Source organism: Somniosus microcephalus, chromosome 4, assembly GCF_052327205.1.
Source record: "Somniosus microcephalus isolate GS21.2 chromosome 4, FLI_Smic_1.0, whole genome shotgun sequence".
Taxonomy (NCBI): domain Eukaryota; kingdom Metazoa; phylum Chordata; class Chondrichthyes; order Squaliformes; family Somniosidae; genus Somniosus; species Somniosus microcephalus.
Genome location: NC_140990.1, coordinates 192,268,082 through 192,285,598, shown reverse-complemented (window position 1 = coordinate 192,285,598; position 17,517 = coordinate 192,268,082).

Sequence of the window (17,517 nt, the reverse complement as noted above, 5' to 3'; positions counted from 1 at the left end):
TATACTGTAGTACCGGCAGTGACCACCCCTTGTGGCGGTACAGGCCAGGAAATACCTAAAATGGACCTATATGTATTGCCAGATGGAGGACCACCAACTACTAGGACGTGAATGGATCCGGAAGATACAATTAGATTGGCATTCCATACAGGCACTGAAGGTTGAGGCCAAAAAGGATGACGACGTCACACCTGGACGACTGTCAAAAATGCTAACTGACGCAAAAGAAGTGTTCCAGGAGGGACTCGGAACACTAAAAGGCATAACAGCAATGATTAAAATAGAGGAAAATGCAAGCCCAAAGTTTCTTAAGGCCAGACCAGTGCCATATGCGATCCGACCAGCTGTCGAAGCAGAGCTGGAAGGGTTGGAACATTCAGGAGTACTGTCCAAAGTAGACTGGAGCGAGTGGGCTACACCCATCGTTCCTGTAATGAAGATGTCGTTGAGTAATACACCTGGGGAACCAAAGAAGGTCCGCATCTGTGGGATTTTAAGGTGACAGTGAACCCAGTCCTTCACATGGTACAATATCCGCTTCCACGGATTGAGAATATTTTCGCCTCGCTATCTGGAGGTAAACGCTTCACCAAAATTGATCTAGCCCAGGCGTACTTGCAAATGGAGGTAGAAGAAGCCTCGAAACAATACCTCACGATCAACACTCATAACGGTCTCTACCAATACAACCGGCTGGTGTTCGGGGTAGCATCGGCTCCGGCTATTTGGCAAAGGGCAATGGATCAAGTCCTGCAAGGGATTCCAGGGACCCAGTGTTATTTGGACGACATCCTGGTCACGGGCGAAAATGACAGTGATCACCTCGCCAACCTGGAGAAGGTGCTCACTAGATTAAAGGAATATGGGCTACGAGCTAATCGCCACAAGTGCGAGTTTTTCCAGAAGCAGATCTCGTATTGTGGCCACGTTATTGATGAAGAGGGGTTACATAAGTCTCCTGAAAAGATTGAGGCAGTAGTCAAGGCTCCAGCACCGGAAAATGTGTCACAACTGAGGTCGTTCCTCGGGCTGGTGAACTACTACCATAAGTTCTTACCAAATTTGTCTACAGTATTACACCCACTGAACACCCTACTGCAAATGGGGGTACCATGGAAGTGGAATGACGAACGTAAATGAGCTTTCCAGAAGTGCAAAGAATTGATCACATCAAAAGAGGTGTTGGCCCATTTCAACCCAGCACTATCAATTCGTTTGGCATGTGATGCATCACCCTATGGTATTGGAGCGGTGCTGTCGTACAAATTCCCAGACGGGTTGGAGAGGCCAGTAGCCTTTGCGTCTCGGTCACTAACCTCAGCCGAGCACAGCTACGCCCAGATTGACAGGGAGGCCCTCAGTCTAGTATGGGGAGTAAAAAAATTCAACCACTATCTGCATGGGCAGAAGTTCAGCTTGCTGACTGACCACCAACCACTGGTCTCCATCTTTAATCCAAAGAAGGGCGTTCCGGTGGTGACTGCACAACGGTTACAAAGATGGTCCCTTTTTCTAGGTGCGAACCAATATGAAATAGAATATAAAGGCACGAAACAGCATGGAAACGCTGATGGGCTATCACGCCTGCCACTGCCTACTGTGGAGGAAGCACCAGCAGTGGACCCTATCGAGATATTTTAGTCAATAATTGAACGATTGCCAGTAACTAACGCGGATATAGAGAAGGAGACCCGCAATGATCCGACACTGTCTCGGGTATATGATTTGACGGTGAGGGGATGGCCAACACATGGCGACTCACTGTTGCCAGCATTCTCATCCGGAAGAGAACAGCTGTCAGTATGCCAGGGGACAGTGATGTGTGGATCCCGAGTGGTAATTCCACCCAAGTTAAGGGAGAGAGTGCTAAATGAGCTTCACGAAGGTCATCTGGGAGGGGTGAAAATGAAAAGCCTTGCTAGGGCTTATGTGTGGTGGCCGGGGATCGATCAACAAATCGAAGACCTAACCAAGAGCTGCTCAGGATGCCAGAAGGTCCAAAATGCACCACCACATGCCCCTCTACACCCATGGGAGTGGCCCTCCTCTCCATGGCAATGGGTGCATATTGATTTTGCTGGTCCATTCATAGACTCAATGTTCTTAATAGCAGTGGATGCTCACTCGAAATGGCCTGAGGTGATAAAAATGTCCTCAACCACTACAGAGAAAACGATTGCAGTCCTACAGACCATATTTGCCAGGACCGGCTTGCCAGAGCAGATTTGCTCTGATAATGGACCACAGTTTGTGTCCGAAGAGTTTCGGAAATTTATGAGAAGGAATGGTGTAAGGCATTACACATCCGCCCCGTATCATCCAGCCACAAATGGATTGGCTGAGAGGTTCGTACAAACCTTTAAAAAGGCGATAAAGGCCATGTGCGATGATGAAATTCCACTACAGCATAAGGTGGACAATTTCCTGTTAGCCTACAGAAATGCGACACATGCAGTTACCAACCAGACCCCGGCCATGATGTTCTTTAACCGAAGGTTGAGATCTCGTCTGGATTTGCTCAGACCAAATGTGTGAAGAAATGTTGAGGGTAAACAATTCCAGCACATCAATGAGAAGCCGACAAGGAGCTTCAATGTAGGACAACCAGTCTTGGCCCGTGACTACCGAACAGAGAAATGGCAACCCGGAACGATATGCACACGGCAGGGGCCATTAATGTACACAGTGGATGTCGGGGAGAACATTGTGAGATGCCACGTCAATCAGATCTTAGCGTCACAGGAACGAGTCAACCCCATGTCTCGCGTACCTGGGGATGAACCCGACATACCGGTAGCATCTACCTCAGAAACAGTAGCAGTGGAAACTGATGAACTAACCGACGAAAGGGGGCCAGAATCGCCTCCGCACCAAGAACAAGCACCTCAGGAAAGGCGCTATCCAGAAAGGATCAGGAAGCCGCCCCAAAGACTGAATCTATAAATGGACTATTTCTGTTTAATGTGCATGTTAAAGTGTTAATTGTTATTTGAATATTATGGGTACTGCTAATCTAAAAGGGGAGGAATTGTAGTGTATGTACCTTTAAGAGAGAACTACTTTTACAGCTCCTGTATACTGTAGTACCGGCAGTGACCACCCCTGTATATAAGCCTTGAGCATGCCTCTGTACTGCCAGTCTTGAGACTACCCTACTCCAGTAAACACCTGTTGATTGTTAAGTTACAGCCTCCGTGTTGTTATTGGAAAACATCATACTCTAAGAATCACGGATCCAACAGAGGCAGACGATATCGGGGGGCCAGAAGAGCATGGGGAGGTGGAGGCATCGTTGGGGGGATCTGAGGCCTGGGGTGGGGGGGGAATCGAAGACCAGTGAGGGGAAATCGGAGGCCTTGTAGTGGGGTGTCCGATGGTGGGGGTTGGGTTAGGCACAGACGCTGGATCCAGGAGGTAAGTGTAAAGGCTCTTACCTTCTGAATCCAGCAGTCCTTGCCTTACTTTAGCTGTCGGGTTTCCCCAGGTCTGCAAAAACCGACTAGCCACTGTTAAATTTAAATAATAATAATAATTCAACTTTATTGTCATTGTACAATGCACAAGTACATGAACAACGAAATGTGATCTTGCAAGCTCCCATGAGTCCAGTACAAATAACATTAACATTAAATGTAAATAGCACCGCCCTGGGAGAAGCAAAGCCGCTGCGCCTGTGCGCACCGCCATTCCATTTCCACCATTCCTCCTGTCCGACAATCTTCAGCCCAACGCCCGGGCCTGCTCACCAGCCGCCCCTCCCGGGGCTCCTTCCGTGACCTTCTCACCAACCGCTCCTCCTCGGGGCTCCTTCCATGACCTTCTGCACCTGGTCTTCCCTGATGGTCACCCCTCCAGGTACTAACGAGGCTTGGTTCTGCTTAGCTTCCAAGCCTTGCCAGTGACCCTGTCCCTAGTCCCAGGAACACGCCAGCCTCATTATAATTCTGGTTGGGATTCAGATTTTTAACACTTTAACTTCCCATCCGACCCCAACCCACCTGTTTTTTTGGGTTAGAATTCCCCCCCAATGTGATTCTCTTCACAATTCAATTATTTTTAATGCCCCTAGTAATACATATTTGAAGGGAACTTTCTTGTAGTGAAGTTGCTGATATTATGCTGCCTTTCCTTGTTATGATCATGAATTTACCATGGACCAAGGTCAATGAGATTGCTCCAACCATATTGTTCCCAATGATCAAACGTAATACTCAAATCAATGAGCAGAAGTTGTTGTGGAAATGGTTACCAGGGCCGGGAATTTCCATAGATCTCCACCCGCTCCCCCACCATAACTTTGTCCAAAGTGCAGTGGAAACCCTAAGTATGCCCGTAAACAGGTTTCAGCCACACTTCCAGTGAAGTTACGGTGGCAAAATCTTCTGATAGAGAGAGAAGGCCTTTACCACCACTGTTAAGGGCCTACTGCCACCTTTCAGCAGGTGGTCCAGCGAGCTGCATTAACTGGGGCAGACATCTTACTTGAAGGATATCACCTCCAAATATGTAGCACTATCTAGTATTGTACTGCACTGGAGGATCCACTTCGATTATGAGCTCAAACTCCTGGTTATGCAGCTCAAACCCACAAGCTTTTAACTAGAAGTAACTGTGGAAACAGGCCAGGCAGGCACTTAATTTTTTTGTGTTACTGCCCTTTCCCACGTCCTCTTTTAAACATTTCCATTCCAATGGTGTTTGCGAATTACTAGATCCTAGACGTTTCCCAATTTTAACCTTATTTATCATACCTGGCTCATTCCCAGGATTGAATTCGCAACTGCCTTTGACCTTGTTGGCTGTTGAACAAACTGCGAGGAAGCAATCCTACAGTAGCTGCATAAGGATCAGGCATCTTGCTTCTTTTGTTTTCCAGGCAATTTCTTGGTAAGTGAATCACTTATGATCAATGTTCTGCCTTAACTCCTGACCATGCCCGGATCTATCTTTTCATCTTGTTCTATAACGATGGCCAAGAATAACATTCTTCCCTATTTTTATTCTTAACATCAATTCAGTAGGTCTCCACCGCAGCAGTCAAAACACATTCATTCCGCTGACACATATCTTTCTACACCCATATCATCTTCTCTCCTCTTACTTTGTTGTTTCTATCCCTCCTGCAAACTCTATACCATGGCCTATTAATCTCTGTCACTCCACTTGCTTATCACCTCACCCTCAATGCTTATGTTTCCAACCCTGCAATTGTGTTATGTATGCTCCAAGCCGTCATATAAAAGTATTTAGCTCATCACTGTCCATGTTATTACTTAATTTCCCCTTCCTTCTCATTTTAACTGGAATATTTAACAGTAAATTAATTCCCTTGGGATTCATTTCTCCTTGGCTCAGAAAATTTGCAGGTGTCCCAGACAAAAACACAACAGTTGAATTTTGTTGCCTGCACAATGGTAACCAACGAAGCTCTTGTGTCTCTTAATCATGCTCTTGTGAAGATCCCTCCACATAGAGAGAGAGAGAGAAGGAAAGAATGATGGGAGGAACACTTTTGGAGTGTAGTCACTGTTATGTGGGAAAATGCGGCAATTTGTGCACAGCAAGGTTCCACGTAAAGAAAATGGATGAATGACCAGACAATCTGTTTTTGGTGGTATTGATTGAGGGAAGCCTGTTGGCCAGGACACCCAGAAAGAAAGAAAAAAGAATTTGCATTCTTATACTGCCTTATCACGTGTCGGAAATATCCCAGAATTGCTTCCCATACAATGAATTACTTTTTGAAGTGCAGTTCCTATTAAGCAATGCAGCTCAGACCTCCTGTACCAATCTGCTTTTCCCCAGAAACAGTCTCTGTTGTCTAAAAATAAACAACAAGCATCTGGTCAATAACTTAACACTCATGATCCTGTTCAGAAACACATCACTTCTATCAATGACATGCAACAGCTTAGAAAACACAACATTACATCACTTTTTCTGCAAGATGTCTGAACTTCCTCATGGTCCGGCTCTTAATTTGTTTATTCCAAGATGCTGATATGAACTAACTTATCTATCTTCTGCTCAATATCCACATTCACTGCCACTGATAGGTGAATCAAACCCCCAAATCAAGCCTTACAATCCTGCGAGATCTCTGTGTTCCTCCAATTCTGGCCTCTTGAACATCCCCGATTTTAATCACTCCATCATCGGTGGCCATGCCTTTTGTTGCCTAGGCCCTAAGCTCTGGAATTCCCTCACTAAACCTCTGCGCCTCTCTACCTCTCTCTCCTGCATTAAGTTGCTCCTTAAAACCTACCTCCTTAACCAAGCTTTGGGTCACTTGCCCTAATGTCTCTTTATGTGGCTCGGTGTTGTAGGATTTCACAATAATTTTGAAATTTCCTACAGTTCTGAAGATTAATTTTGATTAAAGAATACCTGGGTAATATACCTTTAAAAATCCCAGGGGATCAAAATGGCCACCAGACTGCATGGCAAAAGACAAAGGACTTGAAAAGGCAGCTTGTGTGTGTGCCTGAGAAAAAGGTGAAGATCAAAGATGGCTGACCAGACTGCCAATCAAAGGCAGTTCAGGGAGTTTCCCCTCCCTGCAGAGACAATCGATGTGTTTACAGAAACTGCTACACAAAGGATTAACCATTTGAGACTGGTTTCAGTCTGACCACAGGGACAATTACTTTCTGTTTACAATACCTTCAAGGCTATTTACTCAAGCAATCAAGGAATTGGACACATTTCAAACCACTGTAGCTTTATTCGAAAGCCCATCACAGACAATTGAAGACACATTTAAACTGAAAAGGAACAGTTTAACGAATGGGTAATTCATCCAAACCCATCCTAGACAATGGGGCAGCTTGGATCCCTTTTGTTTTAACCCAGATACATCCGGATCTTGGCGGGAACATTTCGGCCCCAAATTGGGGTATAAAAGATAAAGATAGCTTCTCAGAAGCCATCTCTCTCTCTGGCCTCACCTCTGTGCCCTCTACAACGTGGGAGTCTGCCTGAAGAAGTGGAACACCAGCAGTTTACTTTTAAAATACTGGGGTGTTTTTACTTCGGGGCAGTGAAGATCAAAGATTGCAGGGCATGGGGAAGGCGTTTTCATTGGTGAGCATATATTTTTCTGGCCCTTTACAAGGCAACTTAGGATAGGTATAGGGGTGGGAATTAAGTGGGAATTTTGTTAGAACTGTGATTTTAGTCGATCTTCCCTCATTGTGTCTGTTCTCTCCTCCCCTATTTAAGTAAGATGGTGTTGCACTGAGCAGAGAAGTGCTCCAGTGGACACTGAGTTCCTGTATTTAAAAGTGCTGCATATTTAAATAAAGAAGTGTTGCACTGAGCAGAGAAGTGCTCCAGTGGACACTGAGTGGCTGTATTTAAAAGTGCTGTATTTAAATAAAGGAGTGTTGCACTGAGCAAGGAGCGCTCTAGTGGACACTGAGTGTACTGCGTTAAGCAAAAGTGCTGTACCAGGCATAAGTGCTGTATCGATTCCATTTTAAGTTGTTTCTTTCTTTTTGTTTCAATAAAAACTGATCTGTTTTGCACCCAAACCACGAGTCACATTTTCTGTCTACATCGCTACCGAATAAGTCCGGCGGTCAGAACCAGGAATAGGGGAGCGCTTCGAAACCGCACGGGGGTCACTGGAGCAGCTCAGAGGCTTCTGACTGGCCAGAGACAAATAACCCCAACCCCGCTAGCGTGTGCTAATTCCTTACAGTGTCAAATTTTGTTTGCTAAGCACCCCTGTGAAGTGCATTGGGACATTTTACTACATTAAAGGCTCTGTAGAAATGTAAGTAGTTGTTGTTAGATGAGTCCTTAGCTTTGGTTTTTATGGGGGGACGGAGGGAACGGTGTGCATGTACCCGGTAGTGGGTGGCCCACCCGGAGAGTTCGGCAAGTGAACGCCTTGCTGATCTTAACAGCATGGCCTCATTTAAATAAAAGTTCTTGGAGTCCCGCCTGACCCGGGAGCTGGGAACCCGTGGAATATTTAGCTCATGGTCCCTGGCAGCCAGTGAGAGGAGGAGTCCCAGTGTGATCGTGGATCGAGGGGAGGCCATGGTTGGTGTCCCCGGGCAAACGTGGGGATACCAGGGCTGGGGTCTTGAGGGCTATCAGAGATTGGAGGGGAGGCCAGAGCTGGGGTCTTGAGGGCAATCAGAAATCGGAGGGGATGCTGGGGCTGGGGTCTTGAGGGTGATCAGAGATTGGAGGGGAGGTTGCGGCTGGGATCTTGAAGGCAATCAGAGATCGGCGGGGAGGCCGGGGCTGGGGTCTTGAGGGCAATCAGAGGTTGGCAGGGAGGCCAGGGCTGGGGTCTTGAGGGCAATCAGAGGTTGGCGGGGAGGCCGGGGCTGAGGTCTTGAGGGCAACCAGAGATCGGAGGGGACACTGGGGCTGGGGTCTTGAGGGCAATCAGAAATCGGGGAGACGCCGGGGCTGGGGTCTTGAGAGCAACCAGAGATCGGCGGGGAGGCCGGGGCTGGGGTCTTGAGGGTGATCAGAGGTTGGCGGGGAGGCTGGGGCTGGGGTCTTGAGGGCAATCAGAGGTTGGCGGGGAGGCCGGGGCTGGGGTCTTGAGGGTGATCAGAGACCGGGGGGGAGACCGGGGCTGGGGTCTTGAGGGTGATCAGAGACTGGGGGGAGGCCAGGGCTGGGAAGGCCCAAGGAATCCTTGCGGGCCCTGGGGGTAGCATTCCTGCTTCTCCTGGCCCACAAGGGGTTCTTGCAGAGGTCATTTTTTTAAGATTTACCTTGGACTCTACTGGCCAGTCTTGCCTCCTGCTGCCGGCTGCAGATAGTGCAGGACGCACACTCACTTCAGGTTAATATTACGCTGTGCACCGATGATGTCATTGGGCCTAATATTTGAATATTAAGTAGGCCCCCGCCTGCTTTAGTGGAAGCCTTGTTGATGGCATGATTCGCCGTCATAAAAGTCATGGTGGCTGAGAAGTAGAATTTTTAAATTTTACCTCATCCCAAGCACCATTCTTGATGGGTGAGGGGGGGGGGGTTAAAATTCCGGCCAAATCTTGGAGCTGACTGTTCAAAAAGCTATCACCTTCCACTCTCAATATTTCTCTGCTACTTTCTCACACCAGAACTTCCTCCCTTTTACAGCTAAACTGCACTGACTCTGCCTTAAATTCCCTAACAAACTCCTTTTGACAAAAAAATGGTTTCATGATTCCCAAAGCTCCCCACCACTGGGATTTTCCACGCCTCATGTCTGGGTCTGTTGTAGACTAATTAATGGAGATTGATTGCTATGATTAGTCAACAACCCCATTAGCATTGTGTCATGTGACTACCAGGATGGTAGAAGGCGAACTAGATAGACCGTGGTCTTTTTTCATCCAGCAATTCCTATGTTCCTATGGATGTAGGTGACCCTAAATTTATTTCCCATCCCTAGTTGCCCTGAGGAGGTGATGGTAGGTCTTCTCCTTGAACTGCTGCAGTTCCTGTGCTCCACCAATGTGGTTAGGTAGGGAATTCCAGGATTCTGACCTAATGACAATGAAGGAATGGTTGTCCAAGTTGTGTGACTTGGGGGTGAACTTGGAAGTGATAGTGTTCCCATGATATTGCCACCCTATGGTGATATCGAACACATGAAACTAATTCAACATTAACATTAACAGATAGATATCAATGGTCAGATACTCGCTGTAGTTGATACAGTAATTCACACATATTAGAAACAGATGAATGGGAAAATGATGCTTCAATTAGGTGTTTATATTCTATGCATGGTTAATAATTATATCAGATCAGGTATCCATTAAATAGCAAAAGGCTTTATGAAGTTATTTAGCATTCTATGCACACTTGTCAATATCTATTTAAAATTGGGATCAGTGATACAATGAGATCTGTTCACGATTTGATTACAGTTATATATAATTAAACTCTCTCTTTGTGAAGAGACATTTTGGAGAGAAGCCGTACCTTCGTCAATTTTCATCAGCATAAGGGGGTGTCAGTTCACTTCTTAAATAGTCAAGGGATGTTTTTGATGGGCAATGACACAGTATCAAGCACTCTCAAGTCAGGTACATTACAGGTGCCAACCTGATGCCATTGAGCCAATCCTAAGCAATCTGGCCCTCAAAGCCCAGGCAACTGTTTTCTATTTGTGCTTATATTTCTTACTTGCTTGTTTTCCCTGTTTGAATTTTGCAGGCCTGGAGGCTTGGAAACATCTATGTGTAGCACCGTTGCCTCACTGGTGGATAAATACACATACCCACTAGGAACTGGACTGACACTGCCCCCAATTCATTTCACACAGGACTCGTACAGCCAGGAGATTTTCAATTGGACAGGTTTCAATGAATGATATGGTAGACACTAAAATGAATGCAACACCTCTGTTTCTCCACTCTAATTCTCAAGTCCCAAGCAGCTGGAAATCCCTTTTCAGAGTCTTCACTCATCAGTCCCCTGGTCCTGCCAATGATAGAGCCTTTGGGCTAAAGGGAGGCTTTATAGAAAAAGAGTTATAAGTAGACCCTGATCTTCCCCCACAAGTGGTTTTAAGTAGACCTTGATCTCCTCCCACAAACCATCAGTCTCCACCATTCATTAGTCCACTGATTACAGATGGTTCGTCAGTCCATGGAAATCTAACAGCACAAGAACAAAAGACATTGCTAAAATACAACATCAGAATTGTGTGTTTTAATTTGTTATTTATTTTTTAAACCTCTGGTGAGGTTGCTTCCACATCAAAGTGAAGGATGGCAGTGCCAGGGAATGGAATGTTTTTTTCTGTTATTTATAGCCAGTGTCATTATCATGCACTCCCAGGTCCGGTACAGCACAGATTAGAAGAAAGAAAGATTTGCATTTATATAGCTCCTTTCACGACCACCAGACGTCTCAAAGCGCTTTACAGCCAATGAAATACTTTTGAAGTGGAGTCACTGTTGTAATGTGGGAAAGCAGATTGAAGCTTGGCTCTATTCCCCCAGTGTGTTTTAACCCCAATCTCCAAAGTGCACTCTCTGTGGCAACTGTGTAACTTCTTCATTTCCCATGCTTGCCACCTTTGAGTGACATTATAAATTTAGTGCCAGTTTGTGCCAAATTATGGGCAGTGAAGACTGTCCCAAATTGATAACAGTTTGGTGCCTTACAACCAGCATCCATTAATCTGCGTTAGGTTTAATCCTCGGTCCCAGAGGTGAGAGTACAATATGCTAATTATTGTGCCACCTGATCCCTTCTTAATGAAGCAAGAATGAACTATGTTGTTCCATGTTTTCGTAAACACAAGTACAAATCATGCAATGGAGCAGGTGCTGTAATATGGAGTTCCCTTGCCTTGTCATCTCAGCATGTACACTTCATTTAAAATGGTAATGCAAACTCTAATTGTTGAGGATTGGTGTTGGGGTAAATATATATTGCTCCTTGTGTTTACCCTTTTAAATTATGCTTTGCCGGTGTTGAAAGGCAGAGTTGACTAACATGGAATAGAAACATAGAAACATAGAAGATAGGAGTAGGAGTAGGCCATTCGGCCCCTCTAGCCTGCTCCGCAATTCAATGCGATCATGGCTGATCATCCAAATTCAGTACCCGGTCCCTGCTTTCTCTCCATACCCCTTGATCCCTTTAACCTTGAGAAATACATCCAACTCCTTCTTGAATATATTTAATGAATTGGCCTCTACTGCCTTCTGCGGTAGAGAATTCCACAGGTTCACCACTCTCTGGGTGAAGAAATTCCTCCTCATTTCTGTCCTAAATGGCCTACCCCTTATCCTTAGACTGTGACCCCTGGTTCTGGGCTCCCCAACCATCGGGAACATCCTTCCAGCATCTAGTCTGTCTAGTCCTGTTAGAATTTTATAAGTTTCGATGAGATCCCCTCTCATTCTTCTAAACTCCAGCGAGTACAAGCCCAATCGATCCAATCTCTCCTCATACGTCATTCCTGCCATCCCAGGTATCAGCCTGGTGAATCTTCGCTGAACTCCTTCCATGGCAAGAACATCCTTCCTCAGCAAAGGCGACCAAAACTGCACACAATACTCAAGATGTGGTCTCACCAAGGCCCTGTACAACTGCAGCAAGACATCCTTGTTCCTGTACTCAAACCCTCTCGCTATGAAGGCCAACATACCATTTGCCTTCTTAACCGCCTGCTGCACCTGCATGCTTACCTTCAGCGACTGGTGCACAAGGACACCCAGGTCTCGTTGCTCTTCCCCTTCTCCCAATCTATTGCCATTCAGATAATAATCTGCCTTCCTGTTTTTGCTACCAAAGTGGATAACCTCACATTTATCCACATTATTTTGCATCTGCCATACTTCTGCCCAATCACCCAACCTGTCCAAATCATCCTGGAGTTTCTTGGCATCCTCCTCACAGCACACACGCCCACCCAGCTTTGTGTCGTCTGCAAATTTGGAGATATTACATCTAGTTCCCTTGTCTAATATATATCATTATCTAATATATTGATCATTAATATATATTGTGAATAGCTGGGGTCCAAGGACCGATCCCTGCGGTACCCCACTAGTCACTGCCTGCCACTCGGAAAAAGACCCGTTTATTCCAACTCTTTGCTTTTTGTCTGCCAATCAGATCTCTATCCAAGTCAGTACCTTGCCCCCAATCCCATGTGCCTTAACTTTACACGCTAATCTCTTATGCGGGACCTTATCGAAAGCCTTCTGAAAGTCCAAATAGACCACATCCACTGGTTCTCCCTTATCTATTCTACCAGTTACATCCTCAAAAAATTCCAGTAGATTAGTCAAGCACGATTTACCCTTTGTAAATCCATGTTGACTTTGTCCGATCCTGTCACTGTTTTCCAAGTGCTCTGCTATTACATCTTTTATAATGGACTCTAGCATTTTCCCCACTACCGATGTAAGGCTTACCGGTCTATAATTCCCTGTTTTCTCTCTAGGTGCTAGATCTGCACCCTTTTCTACCACAGAGCTGAATCCACTACTGTGAGTTTAATTGGATACCCCTCAGTAACCCCTTTAACCATTGGCCCAAGCCAGCCCTACCCACAACTGCTGCCATAAAATACTTCTCAGTTCAAAGTTTGTTAAAACTACTCCCGACCTTGAAAAATGCAAACAAGACCCCAGGACACCCAGAGACAGCATGGTCCCAGTCAGGTTGCTCCAATAATATCCAATAGCATCAGCTTCCAAAGCGTGGGCAGCTCAGTGGATGATTCCTGCAAGGTGGTTATTAGCAAAACAGCAGTGGAGAGCTATACAGTGAACAATCTAACGTACAAAGCGACATTTGGAAAATGGCAGCAAAGAATCTTTGTTGCATAGAACACAAATAGAGATAAAGAGAGAGAGAGTGAGATAACTTCAGGATTAATAGATCTGTCCACATAATAGGATAACGATTGTTTGACGTCAGCTTTGAGAAACAGCCACAGGTGACAGAAGATATCATGACTGCTGATCTATGTGGAAATTAGATAACTAGAGAATGGAGCTCATACACTTTCCTTAATAAAAAAATAATAACAAAGACACTATTCTTAGGCCATACTTGATGTACCATGTCCAGTTTTGGGTCCATGGCAAAGGACATCAAGGCCCTGGAGATGGTACAGTGCTGCACTGTCGGAGGTGCCGTCTTTCGGATGAGACTTTAAACCGAAGCCCCGTCTGCTCTCTCAGGTGGACGTAAAAGATCCCATGGCAGTATTTCGAAGAAGAGTAGGGGAGTTATCCCCGGTGTCCTGGCCAATACTTCTCCCTCAACCAACATAACCAAAAACAGATTATCTGGTCATTATCACATTGCTGTTAGTGGGAGCTTGCTGTGCGCAAATTGGCTGCCGCATTTCCCACATTACAACAGTGACTCCACTTCAAAAGTACTTAATTGGCTGTAAAGCGTTTGAGACATCTGGTGGTCGTGAACGGCGCTATATAAATGCAAATCTTTCTTTTACAGAGGAAGGGAACAAAAATGCTATCTAGTCTTAGGGCTCTGAATCATCAGGATTAGCTCAAGAGTTGTGGCTATTCTCATTAAAGAAACATGTCTTAGAGGGAATATTAATAAGAGTTTTTAAGTCGTGTGTGATGTGATTCTGTCCAGTTAGATAAGTTACTTAAGATAGATAGCAAAGAGTTAGGTTACATGTTTGAAATTTTTTCCAAATTCTTTTCAGAGTCAACTTCCTCCGAAACAGATTACTGAAGCATGCGGTGAGTATGGATTCTCTACAGGAGGATATTTTCATTTACAGAGAGTAGACTGAAATGGGAACAAGTTATGTGGTACCATGATAGCCCTTGGAGCTTTGCTTGATTTCCTTAAGAAGTCAGAGAGGAATTTCTCACTTCTTTTCCTAAATAGGCCTTAATTACTTTTTGCCTTATTTTAATTCATTCCTGGGATGTGGGCGTCGCTGGCAAGGCCAGCATTTATTACCCATCCGTAATTGCTCTCTCGAGGTGGTGGTGAGCCACCTTCTTGAACCGCTGCAGTCTGTATGGTGAAGGTACTCCCACAGTGCTGTTAGGGAGGGAGTTCCAGGATTTTGACCCAGTGACGATGAAGGAACGGCAATATATTTCCAAGTCAGGATGGTGTATGACTTGGAGGGGAACTTGGAGGTGATGGTGCCTCATGCGCCTGCTGCCCTTGTCCTTCTAGGTGGAAGAAAATCGGGTTTGGGAGGTGCTACCGAAGAAGCCTTGGTGAGTTGCTGCAGTGCATCTTGTAGATGGTACACACTGCAGCCACGGTACGCCGGTGGTGGAGGGAGTGAATGTTTAAGGTGGTGGATGGGGTGCCAATCAAGCAGGCTGCATTGTCCTGGATGGTGTCGAGCATCTTGAGTGTTGTTGGAGCTGCACTCATCCAGGCAAGTGGAGAGTATTCCATCACACTCCTTATTTGTGCCTTGTAGATGGTGGAAAGGCGTTGGGGAGTTAGGAGGTGAGACACTCGCCACAGAATACCTAGCCTCTGACCTGCTCCTGTAGCCACAGTATTTATGTGGCTGGCCCAGTTAAGTTTCTGGTCAATGGTGACCCCCAGGATGTTGATGGTGGGAGATTCGACTATTGTAATGCTGTTGAATGTCAAGGGGCGATGGTTAGACTCTCACTTGTTGGAGATAGTCATTGCCTGGCGCTTGTGTGGCACGAATGTTACTTGCCACTTATCAGCCCAAGCCTGAATATTGTCCAGGTCTTGTTGAATTCGGGCATGGACTGCTTCATTATCTGAGGAGTTGTGAATGGCACTGCACACTGTGCAATCATCAGCGAACATCCCCATTTCTGACCTTATGATGAAGGGAAGGTCATTGATGAAGCAGCTGAAGATGGTTGGGCCTAGGACACTGCCCTGAGGAGCTCCTGCAACGATGTCCTGTGGCTGTGATGACTGACCTCCAACCACCACAACCATCTTCCTTTGTGCTAGGTATGACTCCAGCCAGTGGAGCGTTTTCCCCCTAATTCCCATTGACTTCAGTTTTACTAGGGCCCCTTGATATCACACCCGCTCAAATGTTGCCTTGATGTCAAGGGCAGTCACTCTCACCTCACCTCTGGAATTCAGCTCTTTTGTCCATGTTTGGACCAAGGCTGTAATGAGGTCTGGAGCCAAGTGGTCTTGGTGGAACCCAAACTGGGCATCGGTGAGCAGGTTATTGGTGAGTAAGTGCCACTTGATAACACTGTCGATGAAACCTTCCATCACTTTGCTGATGATTGAGAGTGGACTGATGGGGCGGTAATTGGCCGGATTGGATTTGTCCTGCTTTTTGTGGACAGGACATACCTGGGCAGTTTTCCACATTGTTGGATAGATGCCAGTGTTGTAGCTGTACTGGAACAGCTTGGCTAGAGGCGCAGCTAGTTCTGGAGCACAAGTCTTCAGCACGACAGCCAGGATATTGTCGGGGCCCACAGCCTTTGCTGTATCCAGTGCACTCAGCCATTTCTTGATATCACGTGGAGTAAATCGAATTGGCTGAAGACTGGCTCCTGTGATGGTGGGGAACTCAGGAGGAGGCCAAGATGGATCATCCACTCGGCACTTCTGGCTGAAGATGGTTGCAAACGCTTCAGCCTTGTCTTTTGCACTCATGTGCTGGGCTCCGCCATCATTGAGGATGGGGATATTCATGGAGCCTCCTCCTCCCGTTAGTTGTTTAATGGTCCACTACCATTCACGACTGGATGTGGCAGGACTGCAGAGCTTTGATCTGATCCGTTGATTGTGGGATCGCTTAGCCCTGTCCAGGAGATTGTGTGACTAGGGAGACATGGTGGCCACAATGGACACAGTGGGTTTGATGGGTCAGATAGTCTTTTTCTCCTTATTTGTGTATGGTTGCAAGCTTTGGCTGGTCAAGGCACCAATTAAATGCTTTTCAAGAGACCAATTTTGTCATCAGTATGATGAGTAACTCCTTAGAGCAGAGAAGGCTAAGAGGAGACTTGATCGACGTGTTTAAAATCGTGATGAGTTTAGATAGAATAAATAAAGAGAAACTGTTTCCAATGGCTGAAGGGTCAATAACCAGATGGCACAGATTTAAGGTGATTGGCAAAAAAACTAGAGGCGACATGAGGAAAAACTTTTATACACAGTGAATGGTTAGGATTAGGAATGCACAGACTGATAGGGTGGTAGGTACAGATTCAATGGTAGCCTCTAAAAAGGAATTGGATAAATACTTGAAGGAGAAAAAATTGCAGGGGTATGAGGAAAGAGTGGGGGAGTGGGACTAACTGGATTGCTCTTCGAAAGAGTGGGTGCAGGCTCGATGGGCCGAATGGCCTCCTTCTGTGCTCTACTATTCTACGATTCTTTGATTCTAACTTATGTCTCACAGAGAAACTTCAACACATGCAATCATTAGCAAAGTTACTATTGATTAAAGTACCGTTTCAAATGGTTTAATTGTCAATTTAAAATGTAATTTTTTTCATTTGGAATTTCTGTTTTAGCCTTATGTATCAACAACAAAAAAAACCAGAACAAAATTTATTAGGGGTGATGTCAGTGAGGTAATGGGGTCATCATCATCACCTCTTTTCCAACATCTCTTCCCACACACCTTAAACCCAGTATTGATGGGCTCAGCAGATTCTTCAGTGGGTGAATGTAAGGACCAGCAAAGTCCGAGGTTCAAATCCTGGCTTGTGTTGAATTAACTGATCTCGACTGAGGAACAATAGAAGCACAACAACTGTCCTCAGTACTCCTTGGCTGGAAAGGGAGGACAAAAATCAGCCAAAGAGTCTGCTCCTGGCAACCTTCCAGTAACTACACTTGGAAATGTGACTTAGTTGATGTTGGATGAGAACAGAACTGAATGTGATGCCCCAGAAGATCAAAAGCCCACTAATACTCACTCTATAAGCTTGTAGATGAAGAATGATCACTTGGACCAGATATAGGAGGTGACTGTGGAACCACACTCTAGCATGAGTCACTGCCTTCAGGACAGGAGGATTAAATAATGTGAGGGGAGTGGTGGAGGAGAGAAGACAT